At 48.7% G+C, this 26,568-nt stretch overlaps 1 protein-coding gene across 14 annotated transcripts in view; it reads left to right on the plus strand.

Moving 5' to 3' along the window:
* TBC1D24 (TBC1 domain family member 24) overlaps positions 1–26,568 on the plus strand; it is a 1,120,122-nt gene that overhangs the window by 377,612 nt on the left and 715,942 nt on the right. The window lies entirely within an intron of this gene.

The raw sequence follows: 26,568 nt of genomic DNA on the forward strand, positions 1-26,568 counted from the left end.
TACTGAGGAAGCTTCTTGTTCGTCACCTTAGCCAAAAGGTCCACCTCCGGTGTGCCCCAACGTGAGAAAATCCATGAGGACCTCCGCCTTCAACTCCCACCCATAACTGACCACTGTCCGCCGGCTGAGGGCATCCACTGTGACATTCAGCTGGTCCGGGATGTGTACTTCTATCAGCCAGACACCATGAAGCACAGCCCACTACCATATCTGGATAGACAGGTCCACGCGGGGGGGAGACTTTGTTCCCCCTTGCTTGTTGATGTAATACATTGACACCACATTGTCCGTGCGTATGCGGACCACCTTGTTGGCAATGAGCGGTCTGAATGCCATGAGCGCCAGAAAATCGACGGAAGCTCCAAATGATTTATGTGCAGGAGCTTGTCCTGAGGCGACCAGAGGTCCGAGACCTGAAGATCTAACGTCGCACCCCACCCCAGAAGGGAGGAGTCCGTTGTGATCGTCACTGTGGGGGCTGGGTCCTGAAACCTCGCACCCACCGACAAGTTGCTGAGAGATGACCACCAATCCAGGTCCACTCTCATGGAATCCAGAATCAGTATCCGCTTGCAATCCGGGTCCAAAGCCTGACGCCAGGAACTCCGAAGAGCCATCTGGGTCCGCCTCGTCTTGAGGCGAGAAAGAGCCAGCACACACGAGGCCATGAGGCCCAGAAGCCTCTGGAACCACCAGGTCGACATGCTCTCCGACTGCGCAAACATCTGACACGTGGCTAACAGATCTGCCATTCTGTCCCCGGTCAGGTACACTCTGCATTCGATCGTGTTCCACCGAAAACCCAGGAAAATCGGGTCCTGCGAGACCGTCATGGAAGATTTCCGCCAGTTCACCAACAGCCCAAGATGGAACAGGAGCCGAAGGAGAGACTGGAGATTGCCCGCTGCTGCCAGCGGACAAGGGCTGCGTAAGAGCCAGTCATCCAAATATGGATACACATGGATACCCTGGAGACGAAGATAGGCCGCAATCACCTACATCATCTTCGTGAAGACACGCAGCGCCGAGCAGAGGCCAAAAGGAAACGCTCAAAACTGGAAGTGCTCCTCTCCCAAAGAGAAGCGGAGATATCTCCTGTGTGGGTTCCAAATCGGGATATGCATGTACGCATCCTGAAGATCCACAACGCTGAGCCAATCGCCCATCTGCAAGGAGGAGCGTATCTGGCTGGGCGTGATCATCTTCAATTTCTCTTGGGGTAGGAAAAGCTTGAACTGGGAAAGGTCTAGGATGGTGCGCTGGCCAGCCTGGTTGGGTTTGGGCACCGTAATCAGTAGAAGCCCTCCCCTCGCTCCCCAAGGGGTACGGGTTGCACAGCTCTGAGGTCCAGAAGTTTCTGAACTTCGGCTTTGAGGGAGGGTGAGCCCGCCCGAGCGACTGACAAGACCCATCTGTCTTCTGTGATGGTCTGCCACGCTTCCCAATGAGACGCAATGCGTCCTCCCACCAGGGTCTCGTGCAAGCGCGGAAAACCCTCATTTAGTAGGTCTATCGGTGGCTGTGCCACCTCAACCTGAGGAGGAGGCTGAAGAGCGGGAGAAAACTGCATCCGTTGTTGCCTACGGTGGTTATTCCCCGTAGGGGTAGCTACTCTGCAAGATTTGAGGTCGAGGAAGCCCCTAAAGCCAGAGGAGGGTCTACTTTGTGACAACGGTCTCTGGGCTTTGAAAGGGGCCTTAACCAGGACAGACAACGACTTAGCTGCCTTAGTGCTATCCTTCGTCTTGGTGAGCTCTACATCTGTTGTAGAATGAAAGAGCGCCTTTACCATCGAACGCAAGGTCCAACACCTTGTCCTGCACTTCTTTTGAAAATTTAGTGGCATGCAGCCACGCCTGCCGTGAGGTATCAACCCCCAGCATAAAGCCCCGAGCTGAGGTGTCTATGTGATGAGCCGCAGCCTCCAAGAGATCCTGGGCCAAGACCCTGGCATCGGATAGGCCACCTTTGAAGTCTTCCAGCTTCTCGACCGGGATAAACTCCTCAAACTCCAACAGACCTTTCCACATCTGCATGTTAGCTCCCGTTAAAATCAATTCAGCGTTGGCCTGCCTGAGCTGCAAGGCCGAGTTGGCGAAAATTTTCCTCCCGAGGGAGTCTAGGAGCTTGTCCTCCTTTCCCAGGACCTGAGTAGCCGTCGTGGAAGAGGATCCTGCAGGCCTGGACTGCAAAGTGGCCGCAGCCACCACTGTGGAGGAGGGAGGCGGACAAGACGACAGGGCCACCTCTTCTGAAGAATGCAGCCTGTATCTCGCGTCAATTTTCTTATTGCCAAAAAGTCCACAGTGTGGCTTTTCCCAGACTCTACGGACCTCGGCCAGAACTTCCTTCTACAAGAACAGGCCGGTACGCTCCAAGGGAGACAGGGTGAACGCCCCAGAGAGCACGCCCTCCTGCGGAGCGAGTGCCTCGCGCACCGGGACATCTAAGAAACTCATCATGTCCACTACCCAGTCATGAAAAGCTCTTACAGAGCGGGGAAGGTCCTCGTTGTCCTGATCGCCTTAGGCGTCATCTGACAGGTCAGGATCCTGCTGAGCCGTGTCAGGGGCTGCCTTGCCCACTGGGGACAATGGAGGCAAAGGCGGTGCCGGCGGAACCACCGGCGGAACCACCGGAGGAACGGGTGGAGCCGGAGGTGCAGGTGGACATATCTCCCTGGGGTCGGTACGCATAAGCGTTTGGAATTAACCGAAAAAGGTGTCCTCCGGGGACTGTTTCAGAACCTGAGGATGCCTCTCATGAGGTGGACAAATCCAGGAACGTAACGGGGAAGGGTGCCACATATCAACATAAATCAAAGGTGCCGACCCCGCAGGCAACAAAATATTGTGCGGAAGAGGCATCCGGGAGTTCCAATCGTAAACTGGGCGATAAGGATGTGCACAAGGGACTCTGTGTTCACCCAAGGGACCAAACCCTACACCTGAGGCCGATGGCGTAATTGTAGGGGTAGCACCTAAAATGGCCGCCGCGGCCGTGGTGGGAACGGGCGCCATTTTGTCCTCATCTGAGGAGAACTGTGGCACGTGAGGCAGGGGTCCCAGTCGATGGATCAGGGGTCTTAACTTTAGCCTTAACATAAGGAACCTGTGCAGACCCGGTACTGTGAGGCCTGGAATGTTTTTGTGACATACCAACCGCCAAATTAGCCTTCGGAGGAAGGACCTTGGCACTGCCGGTAAAAGAAGAACTTTGCTTCTTTGCCCCCTCAACAGGTCTGGTATCACCGCAGAAGCGGGAACGGTGAGAAACAGCTTTCACCGACAGAACTGTTGGTAGCTTTAGCCTCTGGACGAGGGACCTCGGACCCAGGTCCGGTAACAGCCTTATCTGCGTGGGCCTCGAACATCCGTTCGGTAACAGCAAGCCCCAAGGCCTTGGGGCGTACCCCGGTCTTACTTTTGAGGGAAGCCGACAGAGGCCCCAGAGCGAGCTCTGGTACCCCACGACTCAGTAGAACTGGGTCTACAAACAGCCCCCACAGGAGGGGCCTCGGAGCGTACTCCGGTATCCACAGGCCCCTTACGGAGACCCTCAGAGAAAACGCAGGTAGAATTATTAGGCCCAACGGGCACCTCAGGGCGAACCCCGGTGAGAGCGATCAACGCCCCTCCCGGCCCGAGTGGAACCCGGAAAGGTATCCCCCGGCCGGGGTGCTCTGAAAAGTAAAGAACTTACTTGGCATTTTTTCTTCTCGTCGATGAACGCCTGAAAATGTAAAGGAGGCGTTCGTCGGAACACCTCCTCCCACCGCTCCAACCGACATTGAAGTGCCCGGACCGAAAGGGAGTCGCAGTAAAAACAGGAGTCCCAACGGTGATCCGGACCCAAACACTCTAAGCAAAGAGGATGGGGATCCGCCCTCGCTAAACGACACTGACACGATGAACAATCTGGAAAGTCTAGTTTGAACGACATAGACAGACTAGTAAACGACCGCTAGCGAGAGCCAGAGAGGAAAAAAGGAAGAAAATCTTCCGAGGATGCAAGTGCGTCCAGTCCCGAACGAGCAGAGAAAAGGACTGATGGGCGATGTGCAGGGCGGAGCCAAGGAGGGCGGGGTTATGGCTGCGTGCCGGGCCCCGCACAAGAAAGAGAGAAAGGACACATTTTTGGACAAATTTGGATGCTTTTTACAAAGTGCTCCGGTCCCGTCCCACAGGACGGAGAGATTTCCCATAAGTATGGAGGAAAGGGGACGGGATGTAGGAGTATATTTGTTGTAGAAGTACTGACTTTGACAGTTCCTGTTGTAAATGCTGCCTAAACCGGATATCAGTACATATCCATATGTAACCATAGAGTAGTGAAAGGACAAGCTTTTATGGAAATAAACTCTCCTTAAGTCTTGATAAAGTAAATGGAATGTGTATAGAAATTGTCTACCATTTCTTTTAGCACATGTTGAAAAATGAATAAAGATTGAGTATTTTGAAAAGTTGAGCATAAGTCACAAAATGGGGGGCGGGGTGGAACTATGGACGCAAAATGTACATATGAACTGCCAAGGTGTAATTTTCATGGGGTACCTTGAACAACCGCTCTAACAAGGCATTAGAAAGGTAGACATGCTTGTTGGCACAGCAAAGTTGGAAATTGCAAATAGCTGCTGGGCATACAAGTCGCTGCAGAGATGGGAAGCCCAGAAAAACTCCTAGCACATGATTAGATTGAGTGGGTATGGACCGAACAAGGCAGCGATGTGCATGCAAGCGACCGGACTAAGTTTATGAAATGTCTTTTATTCAGTCATAAGAACCACTGTCTTACTGCTCCACTGTTTGTTAAGAAAAGGACTGTAAAAGAGGCTTTTTCTATTTGATAGGGGGATTCATTCCTTCAAAGACATGGATTTTATTCCCAGTAACACTTAATTAATTTTCAACTGTGGTGCACAAATTCAGTTAATATAACATTTATACACCGTAACCTCCTGCTAGCCCTTTTCTATCCCCAAAACCTCATCTCACCTCACCTAATCTCCCCTCTCAAGAAAAACTCAATCGACCTCACATGTCCTTTGCTCCTCTTCAACAGTTATGTTGAATGAATGTTGCCCAGTGGACTGAAGCAGTGCATTTTATATTTTGTCAAAAGAGGAAACACTCAGTCTAAATTATCATCTCTGCCATTTAACCATTCTGTGAGCTTCTCCACCACGTAGAGCTCCATGGCCTTCCTAATCCAGTCTTCTTTGCTCCAAGTGTAGTCCTTTTCCAACCCTGAGCTAGGTGTGCCTTGGTCGCCATGAGTAGATGTTGAAGCATGTGGTGGACTCTTTGCGGGTGGTCATCCTTGTGTCTTATACCAAATAGCATTAGTATGTATGGTTGCCCATGGCTCTCCATGCTCTCTGATCCAGAATAGGACTTCTGCCTAATAGTTTTGTATGGCCACCATACGTGTATGGTGGTTCCCCCTCTTCAACAGAGGTTTGGGCATGTTGAATACATTTTAGCCAGCTGTCCGTGGGAGGATTGCCACCTTTGGAACAACCTTATATTGTGCAAATTGTATTGCATAGATGTAGAGGTCTTGGTCACCCTCTTACTTATATAGGACCACAGCTCTTCTGTCATTTGAAAGCCAAGTTCTCTCCCACTTGTCCCTCAGGGCATTTTGGTTGCAAGAGAACCTCCCTCTTAACTGTATGTACCGGAATAACGAGAGCTTACCTGTACCCTAGGCATTTCACAGGGTAGCCCATTCTAGGAATCTAACGTCTTTAAAAGTTGATGCACCCTCTCCCGCCCCACCCCACCCCCCCTTACACTGCCCCCCCTTTTCCTCACATTGTTGAAACCTCTCTGGGGTCACTTTATCTTTTAGGAAAGGGGCCAATGGGAAAGGCCACGTGGATCACATCTTAGTCTCCATATTCTTCGTCCAGATCTTGCACATGTGCCTTCACTCAATTGGGTACAGGTTTTCTCTGAACTCACAGCCATTCACCTACTATGACTGGGTGCATTCTAGTATTCTCCAGCACAATCCATTCTGTCCTTCAATGGCAATATAGTATTCTGAGGTAGGTGGCTAAATGGTACACCTCCATGTCTGTAAGTTTAGCACCTTACACAGGAGCCTCGCCCTTTTGCCTTCTCCTAGAAATCTCCGAATGACTAATGTAACCTTCCTATGAAATTGTTTTGGGACCACTACCGGCAGGGAGATGAGGAGAAACCGCAATCTGGGTAGCGCATTCATTTTAACAGAGTTAAACCTGCCCAACTAACCCAGTCCGAGGGTACCCCATGTTCCCAGGGACATTGATGTCCTACAACATGCCCCTGTGCCTTCCAAGTTTCAACTCCCAAATATTTTAAGCTAGATTTTTATATTGCGATGGCAAATTCTGTAACCTTATCCATTGTATCTAGTATGTCGGGGTTCAGCAGAAACAGACCTGACTTTCCCTTATTCATTTTATACCCTGAGATCTTCCTGGTTTCTTCCAGTACGTTTACCAGGGCAACCCGGGGCAGTGTCGGGTGCGTAATGCGGAGCAAAATGTCATCTGCAAATAAAGTCCATTTGTATTCCTGTACTCAAATCATGAATACCCTGAAATCCCCAGTCTCCCTGATATCTTGTGGCAGGGGCTCAATCACACAGGGTAATAGCAGGGGTGACAAGCCCCTCCGCAGCCACACCTTGTCCATCATGAAATTAATCATACGGTATGTGAGCCTGCAGACATTCACTTTTGCGTTCATGGAGAGCACCAGGTGACCTTTTCCAACTTGTGCCAACTCTGAATTTGCTTATAACCCCCTCGAACAGTTCCCATTCCACCCTACCTTTTCAGCATCAAACAGCTCGACTGGGTTGCCCTCCATTCTTTCTGCGTTGTTTATTAGGTTAATGAATTTCCTGATGTCTGTTCCCTGTCGCCCCGTTACGAACCCCACCTGATATGACTGCACTAGAACTGTCCTGGTCATGTTCAGGAGCATATCCAATATTTGGTAAATATTTTGGTGTCTGAGTTGACAGGGAAATTGACGCGTACAAAGTGAGGTCCTGACCATCCTTCAGTATAACCACCGTGATGTATCCTAGGAATGACGGGTGTGGGCGGTGGGAGATTCTTCTGCCCCCCCCCCCCCCCAGTATAGAGTTATACAACATTTTGGGAGCAAATAAATATAAAAAGTGCCTATAAAAGTGGGGTGTGAACTCTTCTGTCCCCATTGATTTCCCCGATATCATTTCTCCCAAGGTTCTCCTAACCTCTTCTTCCTTTTATGGGTCTCTTCAGCTGTTCCAACTGCTCCCCTTTAATGCAGAACATGGGATATGGTGATGGGGGGCAGGTTTCCTTTGCAGAATAGATTTGGAACGCCCCTTATGAACAACTTCAGTTCTGGAATGCCCTTTTCTATGATATCATGTCTTGCATACCCCTAGTTTTGACTTGCATTCATTAGTCCTCCCATTTCCCTCTTGGCTTAAGGCAATGTTGGACATATACGAATGCATGAATGGAAGGACTACCATGCTATGTCTCCTCTTAGGGTTGCTGGAGCAAGGATATGGACTCTAACGATTCCGCTAGGTCTAAACCTGTGCTGACAATAGACTGCTGTAAAACAACTGAAATGCTCATGGGGCGGTGGACGAGGGCTATTCGGTGGGGCAGTGGACGAGGGACCCTCAGCACACCATGAAATACTTTCAAAGAAGTAATCTCCACCCCAAGCAGGCTACGTCATACCGCAATTACTTTGTACTTTTTTTTTTTCCATGAATACCAATGATGGACTTCCATGTCCATGACTGGGCCTATTGTTCTTGCCATGGTGGGTCTAACGGGCCGGAAAAGTCCTAGGAGGTGGGTTTTTGTTATTGTATCGAGAAACTATGTAGACACTGGGCCTGGAAGGGGGCTTAGGTTAGTTAGGTGGGATTGCAATGCTGCTTTTCTTGACATACAAGACAATGAATAAAAGACTGACTGATTTTTCTTCCACACTTGTTACCTTACAGAGCCATATGAGGCATGGGATTGGCTGTAAACACAAGGAAAAGGACATGTAGTTGATGATGGCATTGGGGTAACAGAGTGGTGCCATGTGGTTTACCGGAGAGACCCAAAGTAGCACGAAGAGCCAGTTGCAGATGAGAGAAGAGAACACAGAGCACCAGAGGGCGGGACAGGGGATAAGCCACTCAGTATTGCAGACGGAACATCGCTCAACCAGACAGTCCATGATGGAGGACCCAGATGACGCTGGGGGGGAGATTGAAGAGGGAATGGAAGGGGTGTAAAGGAGGACCCAGATGGCGATGGGGGAGAGATTGAAGAGGGAATGGAAGGGGTGTAAAGGAGTATTAGAATATGGTCATGTGACTGCTTACTTGCTGGGACACCGTTCAAGACAGGCAGTGTCATTGTGAACTTGGAAATGCATATTGCTTAAACAGAGGTCATTATGTCTGTGTTTTTCTCCTATAAGTGGGATTCTCCATTGGTTCTATGCAGGGAGAAGTGCTAAGGCAAGCCGTTACTACCCTTGCACTTGCCACAAGTTGCTATTGGGTTGTAATGTGACGAGGGGGGGGGTAAAAAGAAATGTTCAAGTTGCAAGCTACAAGCTTGGCATAAAAAGTCACTTGGCTCCCCACCCGACTGAGTTCAAAACATACACACACACCCCATTTCTAATGGAAGGTGTGATTCATGTACCAGCATCGACGTCACGGTGAGGGACACTACAGAGGCTGCCGAAGGCCATGACTCGACCCTATGAAAAGGTTATTCCTGAAGCAAGCTGCAAGCAGAGTTGGATATTTCAAAGATGAGGAATAGGGGGGAGGAACATCCAGTAGAAAGAATGTTGCCACGGGTAAGTAACTTGTTCTTCCTCACCAAGGGTTACAATTATCAGTAGACAATGCTTAGTGGAGAGTATGTGTTTTGAGGCCCGACAAGAGGATAAGCTAAGGGAGCTTTGAAGAGACCTACAGTGCGTAAAAAGATGTCGAATGAAAGGTTGTAAAGGCTTGGATAAGAAGTGGCGGCTATTTCCTATTCCACTCGCCCTTCTACATAAGCTACATAAGATTCCCTACCTCCAGGAGTCCTTGTCTTTGAGGAGACACCCTATCTGACAACAGTGATTTCCAAACAATTGCTCCAAAACTCTATTCTTATAAAGTCCTCAGCCTTACGGCTTCTCTATGCTGTAATACAAGCCCAAAGAACTGGCCGAAATTAATAGTCTCAAAATATCCTACACTTGAGCAGTCCATCCCTATGTTAAGAAAGCAGAAACCTGCTGTTAAAAAAGATTTCTCTAAAAGCAACTTTTCCTCCATAGTCCATAGACCCCCAAACTTTTTTTGCTTGTTCTAGTATCCTGACCTGCCTTTTTACAGTGGAGCACAGCCTCCAGTTGCACTCCAGGGCTTTCGCTCATTGTTATGGGGAAATGGACACATCTTCAGGCTGTCAGTACTGAGAAACTTTGTTTCGCGGGGATTGGGTCCTCCGACGTGTTCCATATCTATGACAGGTAATCAATCACCACAGCTGTGCTGATTACCTGTCATAGGTATGAAATAAGTCGTTGGACCATCCCATCGAAAGAACGTTACCAGATAAGAGTAATTGTGTCCTCTGTCTTCCTCATTTTAGATGTATTCCATCCAGCTTTGCTGCTCTTCGGAAATTTTTTCGGCAGAGGGCGCTGTGCATCGATGTCATCGAGTCGATGGTCCCTCGAAGGCCTCCGTCGAGGGTGACGTCATCGGGTGTATAAGTAGCATGCGCGGCGCCCGTTGGCTCCAGTTCCGTTTTTCCACAGTGACGTTGCTTCGGACATTTGGCGCGCCTCGAGTTCTGTGAAGAATATATATATAAACAAGAAAAAATATGTCCTTGTCATCGACGCCGACCACGACCCCGAGATCGGGTTTCTAGAAATGCAAGTCGTGCGGCTCAAAAATGTCGATCACGGACCCGCAACGCAAGTGTTTGTGGTGCCTCGGAGAAGGCCACGACATGGAGGCCTGTTCGAAGTGCCAGGCGATGACAGGAAAGGCCTTGCGAGAAAGGAGAGGAAAGCTACAGGTAGGTCGGAAGGATCGAAAAGCCTCTAGCGTCGAGTCGAGACCCCATGAGGAGAAATCTCCTAGACGCAAAAGGCATCGATCTAGATCCCGAAACGATTCTCATCGCTCGTCGTCTTTGTCAAAAAAATCGAAGAAACGCCACAGACCTTCCTCCACCTCGTCGTCAGACGAGTCTCCGAAAAAAATGAAATGCCCCACGAAACTTTCGTCTTCCGAAGAGTGGGAAGCGTTTAGGGTCAAAATGATGGAGGTGTTTGAGAAGGCGAAGCCTCGGTCCGCGCCTTCTTCGGAAGCGGGCCGGGAGCGTCATCGCTCTGACACTCGCGCGCCCTCGAGCCCGGGTGCTCGTAAAAGGAAGGATAGGGAACCATCCAGGACGCCGAGCGATAAACAGTCGAGTCGACCGCTCGAGGTCACCGACGCTGTCCGAGACCTGTCACACCTCGAAGGGAAAATCGTCGAAGACTGCCTCAATGCCCTCGAAGCAGACCCTATCGACGACCACTGTCGTTGACGCCTTTATCGACGTTGACGCCTTTATCGACGTTGACGCCGAAACCCTCTGCGCCAAATGCCTCAACCAAGCCAGGGCAGCCAGAAAGAGAAGGAGAAAGTTACAAAACATGTAATTTCTTCAGAGCCTGGTACTACACTTCTTCCTCCTCCTATCCACGAGAAGGTTTTCAAGCCTCTCCCTAGGAAGGAGTTTTTCAAATCCTTGACCTAAATTTTTGAGGAACAGGAGAGATCCGAGGAGGAAAATGTACCTTTTGGATTGGAATATGGCTCCCCAAATGTCCCAGAATGCTTGATCTCAGAGGAAAGCAGAATAAGAGATTTGGTGGCGTCTTTACATAATGCAAGTGGCATTGACACTTCTCCTGAGAATGACTTTGGTAGACCAGATCCAGGAGAGCATGCCAGTCCATCTTACCGTCAGTTAATGACCAAGGTGGTAGATTACTTGGGATGGGCTAGACCTCCAGCCCAATTCGTCCAAGACGATTTAACAGACATATTGGACCATGGTCCCACTGAAGACCCAGTTCTACCTTTTCATGTAGCTTTACAAAACAGGGTGGCCAAGAATTGGGAAACTCCGGATTCTATTCCTCCGATAAATAAGTCCCTCACATCAAAATACCGCCCAGCCAGTAGCGACCCCGGATATCTGTCAAAATATCCAACTCCCGAGAGTCTGGTCATACAGGCAGCCACAGCTTCCAACAAACTTGCGTACTCGTCTATCCCCCCAGACAGGGACGATAAGCGTGTGTATGGTTGGGCACGGTAGGTATTTTCAGCCGGGAGCATGGCATTAAAATCTGCCAACTCCACATGTGCTTTGGCAAAATTTTCGTACAACCTGTGGGGGAGTGCATCGCAATGGCGGCGGAGCACATACCAGAAGGGGAAGAAAGGGAAGGTTTCCCAGCCATCGTTAGAGTTGGCAAGGAGGCCATGCAGGAATCCCTTCAATCTGGATTGGACACTGCGGATAGTGTAAGCAGGTCCATGGGCACTAGCACGGTAATGGGCAGGTTTGCGTGGTTACGGAAGTCGGTTTTGCACCGGACGTACAGAACCGCCTTCTGAACATGCCTTTTGACGGGTCTTACCTTTTTGGCAACAAGGCTGATGAGAGCCTTGAGAGGTTGCAGACCTCAAAAGCAGCGGCCAAATCTTTAGGAGCTACTATTGGGCAACCTCAGCCTTTTCGTACGCAAGGGCAATCATGGAGGGGACGATCCTATCGTTATTACACCTCATATGGAAAGACGAGAGGAATGGCCAGTCAAAGGGGCCAAAGAAAGGCCACTCTTGGTGGACGAGGAAAATGTGCTAAGCCAGCTCCAGCTGCAGCCTCTTTGCCACCATCGGCTGCAATATCCGCCACAAAACCACTTTGAGGACTTGCACCACAAAACACCTGTAGGAGGCAGGTTGTGACAGCATCTGCAAGAATGGCGAGCCGTTACTTCAGATGTTTGGGCTCTAGAAATAATAGCCCAAGGCTACTGCGTTCCTTTTCTAAAGCAACCTCAAAGAAATCCACCAGGGAGACACCCGTTGAAGTTTTCAAACCTGCTCCTACAGCAGGAAGTTCTAACCCTGCTGGAGAAATGTGCTATAGAACCAGTACCTGCAGCGGAGAGGAACAAGGGATGGTACTCCCCGTATTTTTGATCCACAAAAAGGACGGAGGACTGAGACCCATCTTGGACTTAAGAAACTTGAACAAGTTCCTCAGGAAAGACAAATTGAAGATGGTTACCCTTTCTCAGATCCTTCAGGCCCTTCAACTCCAGGACTGGTTGGTGTCATTGGACCTCCAGGATGCTTATTTTCATGTGCCGATTCATCTCAAACACAGAAAATACCTGAGGTTCGTAGTTGGTGACTCACACTATCAGTTTCGAGTCCTGCCATTCGGGTTGACCTCCGTCCCGAGGGTCTTCACCAAGTTAATGGTAGTGGTGGCAGCGCACCTCTGGAGAGGGGGGATTCATGTCTACCCCTACCTGGACGATTGGTTGATCAGAGCGCGCTCTGCCGAGCAAGCACTGGATCATCTGAAAGTCACCTGCCATTTCCTCCACAAACTGGGCTTCTCCCTCAATTTCAAGAAGTCTCAAATTACACCTTCCCAACAGCTTCAGTACATAGGAGCTGTACTAGACACATCCTTGGGAAAGAGCTTGCATCCCAAGACGAGGGCTCAAGACATTCTTCAGATGGTTTCCAAATTCCAAAATCTCCAGGCTTACGACTTTTTAAGGTTGCTCGACCTCATGGCATCCTGCATCTTTCTGGTGCCAGAGGCACGCTTGAGGAGGAGATCCCTTCAGTGGGCCCTAAAGACTCAGTGGTCCCAGTTCTCGGGTCAAATGACAGATCTTCTTCAGATTCCGAACAAGGTCAGACAAGACCTTCTATGGTGGACCTGTACAGAGAACATCCTAAAAGGAGAACCTTTTTGGCAACCATGGCCGGAGATCACAGTAGTGACGGACGCCTCACTCCTGGGGTGGGGAGCTCATGCCAAAGATTTGACAATCAACGGTCGTTGGTCTCCATCAGAGTCCAAACTACATATCAACCTTTTAGAGCTGAGGGCAATCAGACTAGCGCTGAAGGCCTTCCTGCCATCTGTCAGGGGAAAGAATGTCCTGATAATGACGGACAACACAGTGGCCATGCACTACCTAAACAAAAGAGGTGGTGTGGGGTCACTACCCCTGTGCAGAGAGGCAATGCAGCTCTGGTATTGGGCGATTCTGGAGGGAATCTCTTTAACGGTAATTCATCTAGCCGGGGAAGAGAATATGACAGCAGATGCTCTGAGCAGGCAGAGCACGGTGTCCCACGAATGGGAACTGGCTCAGGAAGTCATTCAAGAGATCTTCGCCCTTTGGGGAACCCCTCAGATAGACCTATTCGCAACCAGTACCAACCGAAAATGCGAAAGGTATTGCTCAAGGGAATTTCCCCCGAGAGGAGCCCTGGGGGACGCGTTCGTGGTGGATTGGAATTTCCCACTATTGTACGCGTTCCCTCCGATTCCCGTCATTCCTTAGGTCATCAAGAGTGAGCGAATTGCAGGCACTGTCTTCTGGGCCACCCTATACTGTGTTCCATAAGGACAGGGTTGTATTGAGGGTTAAACCATCATTTTTACCAAAAGTAATATCTGATTTTCATTTAAGACAGAACATTGTTTTACCCTCATTCTATCCTCCACCTCATCCTTCTAAGGAGGAAGAAAGATTACACAGACTGGATCCAAAAAGAGCTTTAAACTTTTACATCTCTAGACTTTCTAGGCTTGGAGTGGACAACCAGTTGTTTATAGGCTACACAGGAAGGAAACTGGGTCAATCGGTAACAAAATAGACAATTTCACGCTGGATTGTACTTTGCATTTCAGAATGCTACAGACTAGCACAAAAAGACCCACCAGAAGGGTTGAGGGCTCATTCCACCAGAGGCATCGCCTCTTCCACGGCCCTTCAAAGAGGTGTCCCAATAAGGTCCATTTGCGAAGCAGCAACTTGGTCTTCACTTCACACCTTCTCAGAATTCTATAGCTTGGATGCTTCCCAGTCTAGGGAGCTGACTTTTGGAAAAGCAGTGTTTTATTCCGCCATCTAAAGGCATTGGAAAAAGAAAATTTGATCCCTCCTCCAGAGAAAGTAACAAAATACTGCTTTGGGAGTCTATCTAAGATGAGGAATACGTTGGAGGACACAATCCACTCGAAGAACAAGTTACTGACCAACTGGTAACGTTCTTTTGATTGGATGTTCCTCCAACGTATTCCTCATCTCCCTCCCAACCAAACCCTCTGTAGATTTTTCCGGGTTATTGCCATCTCAAATCTCGCAAGGCTGATACCTGTCTGCCAGCACAATCTACACAGTACAAGATCACAGGCAAAAAAAGGGGGAAAAACATAACTGAGGCCAACGGGCGCCGCGCGTGCTACTTATACACCAATGCCCTCGACGGAGGCCTTCGAGGGACCATCGACTCGACGACATCGACGCACAGCGCCCTCTGTCGAAAAAATTTCCGAAGAGCAGCAAAGCTGGATGGAATGCATCTAAGATGAGGAATACGTTGGAGGAGGTAAGTAACTTGTTCTTCTCTTAGTCTTTCGACTTTGCTGCTTCTTTCGCGTGCCCCTGCAGGTCACGTTTGTAAGCACCCAGGAAGTGGGCTTGGACTGTCTGGTCCCAATCCACATCGTGCTGCCAGGGTGTCCAGTGTGAGTGAGAGCATAAGGACCCCAGTGGCCCCTGATTGGACCACTGCTGGTGTGCATGCATGGAGCAAATCTTGCAATTGGTGGGCTGGGTGTGAGCACTCACCCGACTGTAGATAAGAGTTGTGGCTACTGCATTAATTCCAGCAGATTTGAAGAAGGAACCAAATATCCTGAGGAGCCTGGCAGAAAAAAAAGGACAATCCTGAGACGCACTTGAAGAGATCTGGCAAACGAATCCCATTGCTATCCTGTTAGAAGACTTGCAAAGGTGCTTTGAACCCTTGGAGTGGTGGAACCAATCACTCTCAATGTCTCCTGGTAACTCTTCAGGGGAGCCTGCTTGTAAGTGTCCCGTCGCTATTTTGAGTTTTGATGAGACTTTGGAGAATCCCAAACAAAGCACCCTTTTGCTGAATTTCGTTGTCCCAGCTCCTTTGGGCCACGAAATAGGATGCAGCGTCATACCGCAAGAGTTGGGGGGGGGGGGGGGAGTTGAGGCCCTGCAACACTGTGCGACAGTGACAGTCGCTGAAGGTAGTTATCCCACGTTCTTTCCAGTGCCCTGAGACCTGCTGCATCAGTGTTCTTCATTCTTCAATGGAATCAAGAGTAACCGCTCCCGTCACATACTGGACCTGTATCCGCACCTTCAGCTCCTGTGTATCTGAAAGCTGAACTGAGGGTGAGAAGTCTTACCTCTGGTGACCACCTCCAGACCTGCCAAGTCTGTACCAAAACTGAGCTAAAGACGGTGAGTAGTGAAGGCACTTACCAGTGGCCCTTTGTTCATTCAAACACATTCATACATTGAAGGTTTTTGGCCTTCCTGTTGGTGTATGCTGCCAAAGGCCCTCCGAAGGTAGGGAACAGCTTTGTTCATCGTAGCAGATCCTCTCCTGACTCTTGGAACCCATTTCACCCCTTCTGAATTCCTTCCCTAACTTTTTTGCGTTGTCTAAGAAGTAATTGTGAGCTTTACGCACAACCGTGCACTTTTACACACGACTGTGCGCTTTTACGCACGCATTGAACATGGTGCATAAGGCTCAATTCATTTTAGGGCTGTCGATATAAACGTTATTCACCCTTTTCCTTTGCAGGTATTAGTGGAGTGATTCACTTACTCGCACTGACTTCAGTGAGTGTGTATATATATTACATAGTGTGTTGGCTTGTGTGGCGTTTTACTAGTGTATTTCATTATTCATGGTGTTGTTATTGGGCCTATAATAGTGTGTTTTTGTATACTACTGTCTAATTGTAATTCTTAGTGTTTAACTGTGTGTGCTCATTGGCGACCACTGATCACCCTTGACTGCTCTCCAAGCTACCTTGAATTGGTCTAACTTCCCAGAAGTGTCCCCTGTTCTTCTAACAAAGGTGACTTCCTGAACATCTGTCCACCAGGCCAGAGTTTAGAAATCCATTCTAACAGCTGCCAAGTGCAGGTTTATCATCACAATATGGGTCCCCACTTACCTGCTCTTTCACCCAGCTCCTCTATCTTCAGGCACCTTCTCATTGTAGTTCTGCTCCCTTTCACAACAAAATGTATTCTTGGCTCTGGTTCTTTGAAGTGTCCCTTGTGGCTTCTCTTTCTCTTAAAAACATGGAGATCGTGTGCCGAGGGCAGTGTGTTGGTAGCAAGAGCACGGATTATATGTTACATATTGATGGTTAACGGGTAGTTTACTACCATTGTTGCATTAACCAATGACATTCCCCTATAAGCAACTAAAGTAAACGACGTTACACAATCTCTTACAATTTTAAAAACATCTATTGTTCTGATTCAAGGGACCCAGCATGTAGGAAGGTTTGCGGTTTCTTGGCGACTGCGCTTTAAACTGGGTTTGCGCTGCACTTTGAGTGGTTTCCTTCCAGCAGTTATGCAATCACTCAAGATCAGAGGTCACATGACTCATCCATCAGTATATATTCCCCCCCCATCCACACCAAATAAAATTAACTGTATAATCATGTAACATTACAAACAATATTTATAAAATAAACCACACTGAGGTGGTGGGGGAGAAGCCTAGGATAGGGGAGCGCTAGCCCTTACTGAAACAGGCTATCGGGCTAACACAAGAGATAAAAAAGACCGGACATTCCAAACAATTTGGATTTTAAATCTGGGTTCAAAATTGCTTTTAGCTATTTAGCTCCTGCATCAAGCCTAGGGGGAGCCTGGTTACCTTGACAGTAACCGCTACTTTTGGCTCCCCAGGCCAACTGATGCCTTATAAACATGCATATGTAACATTAGTGACTTAATTGGACTTGTAAAAAAGCTACTTATGTAATAAAAACGTCTTAACCAGGTCTGGCTACAGCCGCTCTATTTACAAGCACTATTCATGCCCTTCACTGAAGACCTGGTAAAAACAAGCATGGCAAAGCCAAAAATTTTGGCTTGCATATAAGTAATCAACATTTGCCAGATACTGCTATTAAATGCCAATGTACTCAAGCCATTTTGCACCTGCTACCATCAATGGGCAGTTAATACCACTACGGCAGTGCCTGGCAAGTGCCTTTGCCATGCCTACACCGAAGCCCAAACTGTTGTCATTGCTAATAGCTGTTTAGGGAGGCATTGTGTAAATCATAGTTTTGAGTAGAGCACATTCTGTTCCTGGTTAGGTAACCAAAATACAGATTATGCACAGCGTTAGTGCGCTTCACATGCCACCAGCATATTTGAAAATGTCTGTTTTTCTACGCCTGCAAGTTATGGATTAGAAGATCTTTTCTAGGGACTATGTTGCTGCTTGTGATCTGATGACCTTGATTTTAATCCTGGCCTCACACTTTATGAAAAGATGTGACCTTGAGCAATTAATTTCACCCACCTGCATTCCAGGTTTTGTATTTGCCAACATCTGAGCACTTACAAATGGGCTCGATGCCACCATATTCATATTGAGACTAAATATGCCCATTTCTCAAACCAAGGACCCTTAATTGACAATTACTCCTTTTGTTAATGTGAAAGCCTGGGTTTGACCACTGTCACAGAAACCCATGTACAAATCTCCAAGCAACACGTGCTCAGAAGTCTCACACTAAGTTACCAACTGTCTGTCAGTATTTGAGAAAAAGTGACTGGACCTCATGGAAATGGCAATAAGGAAGGGGTATCTTCAACCACATGTGACTAGCTGTGCTCCTTTTCTATTAGCATTTCAGAGGTTCTGGCGCTTTGAGCAATCTGCTTTCTTTAGCGGCCAGAAAGCTAATATTTCTAGCGAATAGTTGTCTTGGTGATTAAATTGACAACTGGTCTCCTGTGCAAGTACCTGGGGGATGGGGGGAAGGGGAATAAAAAACACTTAACTTCCTGCACTAGAATTCCGTATCTGCCCAAAATGGGAACGCCTATCAACCAATTTAATGACAGGATAAGAAAAGTGTTGGTTATAAAATTCATACAAGAAGTTCTATCTGTTCCTGAATGACTATGAATTCATACCAACCAATATTAATGTATAACCTGTAATTCGATAGTTAAACAGAGATTCACAATATGTATACACAAATATTATTTCCCAACTAATGTTCTTTATGCCAATATAAAATCAAATTTTGTTCTACAAGTTCATGATGACTGAAACAATCGTGCAATTTACCACGATTGGTTTAGGGGGAATTTGAGATACTCTCGTCAGTGCTGGGTATGTTCGTACATGACGACAGTTTGCATTCCAAGTATAAAGGACTACGCCCTCTAAAAAACCCTCAGACATTGGCTCAGTGACCAACCAAAAATGTTTACTAGGTTGTACTGGATTGCACTCTATGTAGGGATATATATATATGTGTTTTTATTTGCATTTTCAAGGTAAACCAACATTGCCCCTTATTTGCCCGCCATGCGCCCCCACTCCCTTCCCTCCCCAGACCTGCCCTTTAAAGTCTTATCTTCCAGATTTTCCGCGCCCACCACGTAGAAGAACAAGTTACTTTCTTATGTTATGTTATGTTATTTTGCACTTATATAGCGCCTTATATACCATTGGTATGGTCTGAAGGCGCTGGTAGGTTGAACGCCCTTGGGAACCGAAGTTCTTGTCAGTAGAGGGAGGAGAGAGGGTCCAATAGGTGCGAGTGCGCATCTGGTATGTGTGCAGCTGGTGCGAGAATTCCTGTGGAAGCTGCTTCATAGCGGTAGGTGTGGTGGCTGAGAGGTCTGGAGTATGTGTTCGAATCTGGCAGGAAATTATCCAGACCGAGAGTGGCAGCGTAAGGCCTGAGGAGAACGCCTGGCTGGGGGTGCGAGACCAGCAGTGCTTACATAGAGTGATGTGGAGTGAGCAGCGTCAGATGTTGATATGAGAACAGTTATACCGAATGGTGTCATAGTATCTCTGTGTTCTAGTTGGGTGGTGGTGTAAGGAGAGAGTAAGCGTGGGGTGTGATATGAGGTATGATCTTTTTAAAGGATCCATGCACATTCGTCGGCCCTCCACCCGTCCTCTCGCCATACAAGTCCTCTCGCTACACATGTCGTTTCGCCACACACGTCCTCACGCCACACACGTCCTCTCGCCACATACGTCCTCTCGCCACATACGTCCTCTCGCCACAACACGTCCTCTCGCCACAACACGTCCTTTTGCCACCACATGTCTTCTCGCCACCCACGTCCTCTCGCCACCCACGTCCTCTCGCCACCCACGTCCTCTCGCCACCCACGTCCTCTCGCCACACACGTCCTCTCGCCACACATGTCCTCTCGCCACACACGTCCTCTTGCCACACACGTCCTGTCGCCACACACGTCCTCTCGCCACACACGTCCTCTCGCCACACACGTCCTCTCGCCACACACGTCTTCTCGCCACACACGTCCTCTCGTCACAACGCGTCCTCTCGCCACAACACGTCCTCTCGCCATACACGTCTTCATTCCACACACGTCTTCATTCCACACACGTCTTCTCTCCACACACGTCTCCTCTCTCCACTCATGTCTTCACTCACTACACCCGGCCGCCCTCCACACCAGGCCGATCTCTACACCCGGCCGCCCTGCACATCCGGCCGCCCTCCACACCCGGCCGCCCTCTACACCCGGCTGCCCTCCACACCCGGCTGCCCTCCACACCCGGCCGCCCTCCACACCCGGCCGCCCTCCACACCCGGCCGTCCTCCACATTCATCCGTCCTCAATACTCATGCGCCCTCAATACTCATGCGCCCTCAACACTCATGCGCCCTCAACAGGCATTCGCCCTCAACACTCGTCCGCCCTCAACACTCGTCCGCCCTCCACACTCGTCCGCCCTCCACACTCGTCCGCCCTCAGCACTCATCCGCTCTCAACACTCGTCCGCTCCCAACACTCATCCGCTCTCAACGCTCATTCGTTCTCAACATTCATCCACCCTCAACACTCATCCGCCCTCGACATTCATCCGTCCTCAACACTCATCCGTCCTCAACACTCATCCGTCCTCAACACTCATCCGTCCTCAACACTCATCCTCCCTCAACACACATCCGCCCTCAACACACATCCGCCCTCAACACACATCCGCCCTCAACACACATCCGCCCTCAATACACATCCGCCCTCAACACTCTTCCCCTCGATAGGTCGGTGTGATGGTGCTAGTTTGGAAGCCGGTTGGTTTTAGGGGAAGAGCCAGGTTTTCAGTAGTTTGCGGAAGGACGTTAAGTCCTCAGTTAGGCGGATGTGGGGTGGGAGCGAGTTCCACAGGGTTGGAGCTTGGGCTGAGAATGATGTTCCGCCTATCCTGATTGAGTTTGTCTTAGGAATAGTTAGGAGGCCGGCTGAGCTTGATCTTAGGGTGCGAGAGGGATGATATGGTATTAGTTTTTCTTGAAGATATTGAGGTCCAGTTTTATGCAGTGCTCGATGGGTGAGGCATAAGGTTTTGAAAGCCACCCTACGGGCTACTGGAAGCCAGTGCAGTGTCTTGAGGGCTGGGGATACGTGGTCTCTTGGACCTAGCGCAAGTAGCATTTTGGCTGCCGCGTTTTGTGCTCTTTGGAGTTTATTCAGCTGGTAGGCATGGATTCCGAGGTATAGGGGGTTTCCGTAGTCCAGTCTGGATATAACGATTGATTGGACGGCAGAGACTCTGTTCGGAAATGAGAGGTATGGAAAGATGCGCCTGAGGGTTTTAAGGTGGTAGTGGCAGGATTTTGAGACATTATTGACTTGGCGCGAGAGTGTTAGGCCGGAGTCTAGGGTGCATCCAAGATTTTTCACTGTGTTGGAGGGTGTCGGTGAGTTGCCCATGGCGGGTGGCCAGGGAAGAGGGTGCGGAAGAAGATCGGAGTTGCCGCACACCATGATTTCTGTTTTGGCGGGGTTTAGGAGGAGGTGGCTTTGGGTCATCCAGCGGTCAATGTTAAGGAGGCAGGCTGCCAGGTCGGGTCGGGAGTTGGGTTTCGAGTTCAGGAATTTTATGATTAGTTGGGTGTCGTCGGCGTAGTTGTAACATATGATGTTGTGTGAGCGAATTATTGGCGGGAGGGTGGTCAGGTAGAGATTGAACAGCAGGGCAGATAGACATGCTCCTTGAGGGACTCCCGTGTCGACTGGTCGAGCTTGGGAGGTAAAGCCGGAGAGTGTAGTTATTTGGTGCCTGTCTTTGAGGAAAGAGGCTATCCATTTAAGAGCAGTTCCACGGATTCCTAGGGAGTGGAGGCGGTCTAGGAGGATTGAGTGATTGATCGTGTCAAAGGCAGCGGATAGGTCAAGGAGGATTAGTGCTGCGCATCCTGCGGCGTCTGCTGTCATTTTGAGGTCATCCCAGATCGACGTTAGGGTGGTTTCGGTTCCGTGACGTGATCTGAAACCTGATTGAGCAGGGTCTAGGAGGTTATTGGCTTCGATAAAGGCATTTAGTTGGGAGTAGACGGTTCGGTCAATGAGTTTGGCAAGGAACCTGGTGTTTGAGATTGGGCGGTAGTTTTTGACCTCGAGAGGGTCGAGCGAAGATTTTTTTATTAGAGGTTTGACGTATACCATTTTGAATGCCTCGGGAAATATACCGGAGGAAAGGGAGTCGTTTATGATAGATCTTGCGTGCTCCCCTGCGCAGGTGGAGGCAAAAATTCCTTTAAGAGTTTTGGCTGGGCAAGGGTCTAGTGGTGATCCAGATGGTTTGCGGGCAGATAGAAGTTTGAGAAATTGCTCTGGTGATAATGGACTAAAGGATTCGAACGTTGGTTGCGTTGAGGTCGCAGGTGAGGGGCTGGCCGGTGCGGGCGGTGGAGTGTCAGTTGGTTGTAGGAGAGCCAATTTGGTGTTTAGAGTTTTAGTCCTTTCAATAGCCGTGGTGTAAAAGTGGAGGGAGAGTGAATCACACAGTGATTGTGACGGGGTCGGGATGGTTGTGTTACAAGCTGGATTGGTGAATTCTGAGATGATTTTGTGGAGTTCTTTGCTTGGGTTTTTGGAGTTTAGGATTCGGGTGTTGTAGTGGGCTTTTTTTGCTTTCCGGATTTCGGCCTTGTACTGATACAATTGTCGGGCCAAGGTGGTCTTGCTCTCTTGGGTTTTCTCTTTCCGCCAATTGCGTTCAAGGTATTTGTAATGCTGTTTAGTGGTTTTTAACTCAGGAGTGAACCATCTGGGAAAAGGGCCAAGGCGGGATGATGGTTTGCACAGGGGAGTGAGTTGTGTCAGAGATGCATTGAGCCATGAGTCAAAGGCTTCAGGCGTTAGATGGTTGTGGGGACGGTAGGTAGGTGGTCGAGACTGGAGGAGTGCCTCGGCTAGGTCTGGGGTGATTTTTAGTTTTTTCCAGCACTTGCGTAGGTTCGGAGGCTTAGATGTGCGTATGGGAAGGGGGCTGGGAGAGTGGATGGTGAACGAGAGTATAAAATGATCGGACCAGATGATCGGGGTGGGGGGTTTTAGGTGAATCAGGGTATTGGAGCTAAAGATGGCATCGAGAGTGTGTCCTTTAAAGTGAGTCGGGCCGTTTATGTGGGGTTGGAGGTTAATTGCATCTAGACCGTCAACCAGGGCGTGGGTCATAGGGTTGGTGGGGTTGTCGAGCCATATGTTGAAGTCTCCAAGGAGGGTGAGGTTGGGATGATTGATTTGGAGGGAGGCGATGGAGTCACAAAGGTTGTTTGCGAAATGTCTATCGTAGCCAGGAGGCCTGTAGATTATTAGGAAGCTGTGTGAGAGCGACGGGGAGAGGGATAGATTAACGAGGAGCGATTCACAGGATGGAATGGAGGTTTGGTTGTCCATGATTGTGGCACGGAAGTGAGATTTGAAGACGAATGCTATCCCCCCTCCTCTGGATGGACGGTTCAGTGGGATGAGGCAATAGTCAGGTGGAAAGGCTTCATTAGCGATTGGGCCGAAGTCATCAGAGAACCAGGTTTCAGTGATGAAAACTAGGTCCGGTTTGACAGAGGTGAGGAAGTCAAAGATGCAGTGTCTGTTTTTAGCTACAGATCGCGCGTTAAAAAGGATACAGTTTACATCTGCAGGCAGGGTTGGGTTTGGTGCTTGGGTGGGGGGGGGCGGAGAGGCTGGAGGGAGGGGGTTAAGGTTGGTGATGCTAGGGAAAAGTGGGCGAGCAAAGAAGTATTTAGGCTTCGGGCGTGGTTGGGTGGTTGCTTGTGATAGGTAGATCGGGTTCAGGGTGGGGGATTTGAGGAAGGGGGGTGGGCGGTTGGGAGTTTCAGTTGCAGTCGGGGAGAAATCGAGGGAGAGGGGTTTCAGGAAAGGAGAGGCCACGGGGGAAGGAGGAGAGTGTGGGAGAGAGGTGCAGGGTCGAGATAGGGGAGGCGACGAGAGCTGAGAGGTTGAGGGGGACCAGGAACGTTTCCTCTTTAGTTTCTTTGCTGCAACTGGTGTGTGAGAGAGGGTAGGGGGGTCAGAGGGGGAGAGGGAAGCGGCTTCGGTTCTTGCTAGTGCAAGGCGTGCAGTTTTTAGGGATGGGAAATGGTGCAGTCGGCCGGTGAAAGTGGTAGGGGTATGGGGGCAAGGAGGGAGTTGGGCGAATGGAGGGTCGGGTGTGCTAGATATGATAGTAAGGAGGGCGGGAGTGGGCACAGTGGGCACTGCTGGCAGGTCGGCGGTGGGGTTCATGGGATGCGTGGTCTTAGGGTGTGTTGCTCGCCATCGTGCACCCCTGGCTTGGTGTTTGGAGAGGGTGGTGGCAAGGATTGCGGACGAGGGTGGGCTGATATGGGAAGGGGGGGGCGGGAGGGAAGGCGGATCGGAGAATGGAGGTGGTCTACGGGAGTCATTTCTGACAGGAGTGGGGGGAGTGACTGCACTCATGATCGGTGCGAGCTTTGGGTTGATTTAGGAGGGTTTCTGATTGTAGTTCAAGGGTTGATGATTAACGCTTTTTTGGGAGACTTTCGGGTTCAACTGATCGACGACTTATTTGGTGCTTTCTGGATACAATTGGGAATACTTCTAATGCAACTTTTCTTAGAGAGCTGTTGGGAGCAGCTTCTAGATGTAATTGGGATTACTTCAAATTCAACTTTTTCAGGCTATTGGGCGCAACTTCTAAGTGCAGTCAGGTACACTTCTAATTTCCACTTATCATAGAGGCTAATGGGCGCAGTTTATAAATGTAGTTTGGAACACTTCTAGATGCAGTTAGGAACACTTCTAATTCAACTTTTCCCAGAGAGGCTATTGGGCACAACTTTTAAATGCAATTGGGAGAAACTTCAGGGTGCAATTAGGAACACTTCTAATTCAACTTTTCTCAGAGAGGCTATTGGGCGCAGTTTCAAGATGCGATTGCGAGAGACATCTAGGTGCAGTTAGGACCTTCTAATGCAACTTTCTTAGAGAGGCTATTGGGTGCAACTTCTAAAAGCAATCGTGTACACTTCTAAATTCAACTTTTCTTAGAGAGGTTATTGGGCGCAACTTCTAAAAGCAATCATGTACACGTCTAGATTCAACTTTTCTCAGAGAGGCTATTGGGCGCAGTTTCTAAATGCAGTTTAGAACACTTCTAGATTCAGCTTTTCTCACAGAGGCTAATGGGCGCAACTTCTGAAAGCAATCATGTACACTTCTAGATTCAACTTTCTCAGAGAGGCTATTGGGCGCAACTTCTAAATGAAATCATGTACACTTCCAAGTTCAACTTTCTCAGAGAGGCGATTGGGCGCAGATTTTAAATGCACTTGTAGATGCAGTTAGGACATTTATAGTTTAACTTTTTCAGACAGGCTATTTGGGCGCAACTTCTAAATGCAATTATGTATACTTCTAATTCAGCTTTTCTCAGAGAGGCTATTGGGCGCAGATTCTAGATGCAATTGGGAGCACTTGTAGATGCAGTTAGGAACACTTCTAATACAACTTTTCCCAGGGAGGCTATTGGGCACGACTTCAAAATGCAATCATGTACACGTCAGATTCAACCTTTCTCAGAGAGGTTATTGGGCGCAGCTTCAAATGCAGTTGGGAAAAATGTCTGGGTGCAATTATGACACTTCTAATTCAACTTTCTTAGAGAGGCTATTGGGCGTAACTTCTAAGAGCAATCGTGTACGCTTCTAAATTCAGCAATTCTCAGAGAGGCTATTGGGCGCAACTTCTAAATGCAATCATGTACACATCAGATTCAACTTTCTCAGAGAGGCTATTGGGCGTAACTTCAAATGCAATCATGAACTCATCAAATTCAGCTTTTCTCAGAGAGGTTAATGGGCGCAACTTCAAAATGTAATCATGTATACATCAGATTCAACTTTTCTCAGAGAGGCTATTGGGCGTAGCTTCAAAAAGCAATCATTTACAGATCAGATTCAACTTTTCTCAGAGAGGCTGTTGGGCGCAACTTCAAAATGTAATCATGTACACATCGGATTCAACTTTTCTCAGAGAGGCTGTTGGGCGCAGTTTCTGAAAGCAATTGGGAACACTTCTAATTCAACTTTTCACGGGGAGGCTATTGGGCGCAGTTTCAAAAATGTAATCATGTACACATCAGATTCAACTTTTCTCAGAGAGGCTATTGGGCGCAGTTTCTGAATGCAATTGGGAAGACTTCTAGATTCAACTTTTCTCAGGGAGGCTATTGGGCGCAGCTTCAAAAAGCAATCATTTACACATCAGATTCAACTTTTCTCAGAGAGGCTGTTGGGCGTAGTTTCTGAATGCAATTGGGAACACTTCTAATTCAACTTTTCTCAGAGAGGCTGTTGGGTGCAGTTTCTGAATGCAATTGGGAACACTTCTAATTCAACTTTTCTCAGGGAGGCTATTGGGCGCAGCTTCAAAAGGCAATCATTTACACATCAGATTCAACTTTTCTCAGAGAGGCTATTGGGCGCAGTTTCTGAATGCAATTGGGAACACTTCTAATTCAACTTTTCTCAGAGAGGCTATTGGGCGCAGTTTCTGAATGCAATTGGGAACACTTCTAATTCAACTTTTCTCAGAGAGGCTATTGGGCGCAGTTTCTGAATGCAATTGGGAACACTTCTAATTCAACTTTTCTCAGAGAGGCTATTGGGCGCCGTTTCTGAATGCAATTGGGAACACTTCTAATTCAACTTTTCTCAGAGAGGCTATTGGGCGCAGTTTCTGAATGCAATTGGGAACACTTCTAATTCAACTTTTCACAGGGAGGCTACTGGGCGCAGTTTCTGAATGCAATTGGGAACACTTCTAATTCAACTTTTCACAGGGAGGCTACTGGGCGTAGCTTCAAAAAGCA

Source organism: Ambystoma mexicanum, chromosome 2q (genome assembly GCF_040938575.1).
Source record: "Ambystoma mexicanum isolate Mex_15411 chromosome 2q, UKY_AmexF1_1, whole genome shotgun sequence".
Lineage (NCBI taxonomy): Eukaryota > Metazoa > Chordata > Amphibia > Caudata > Ambystomatidae > Ambystoma > Ambystoma mexicanum.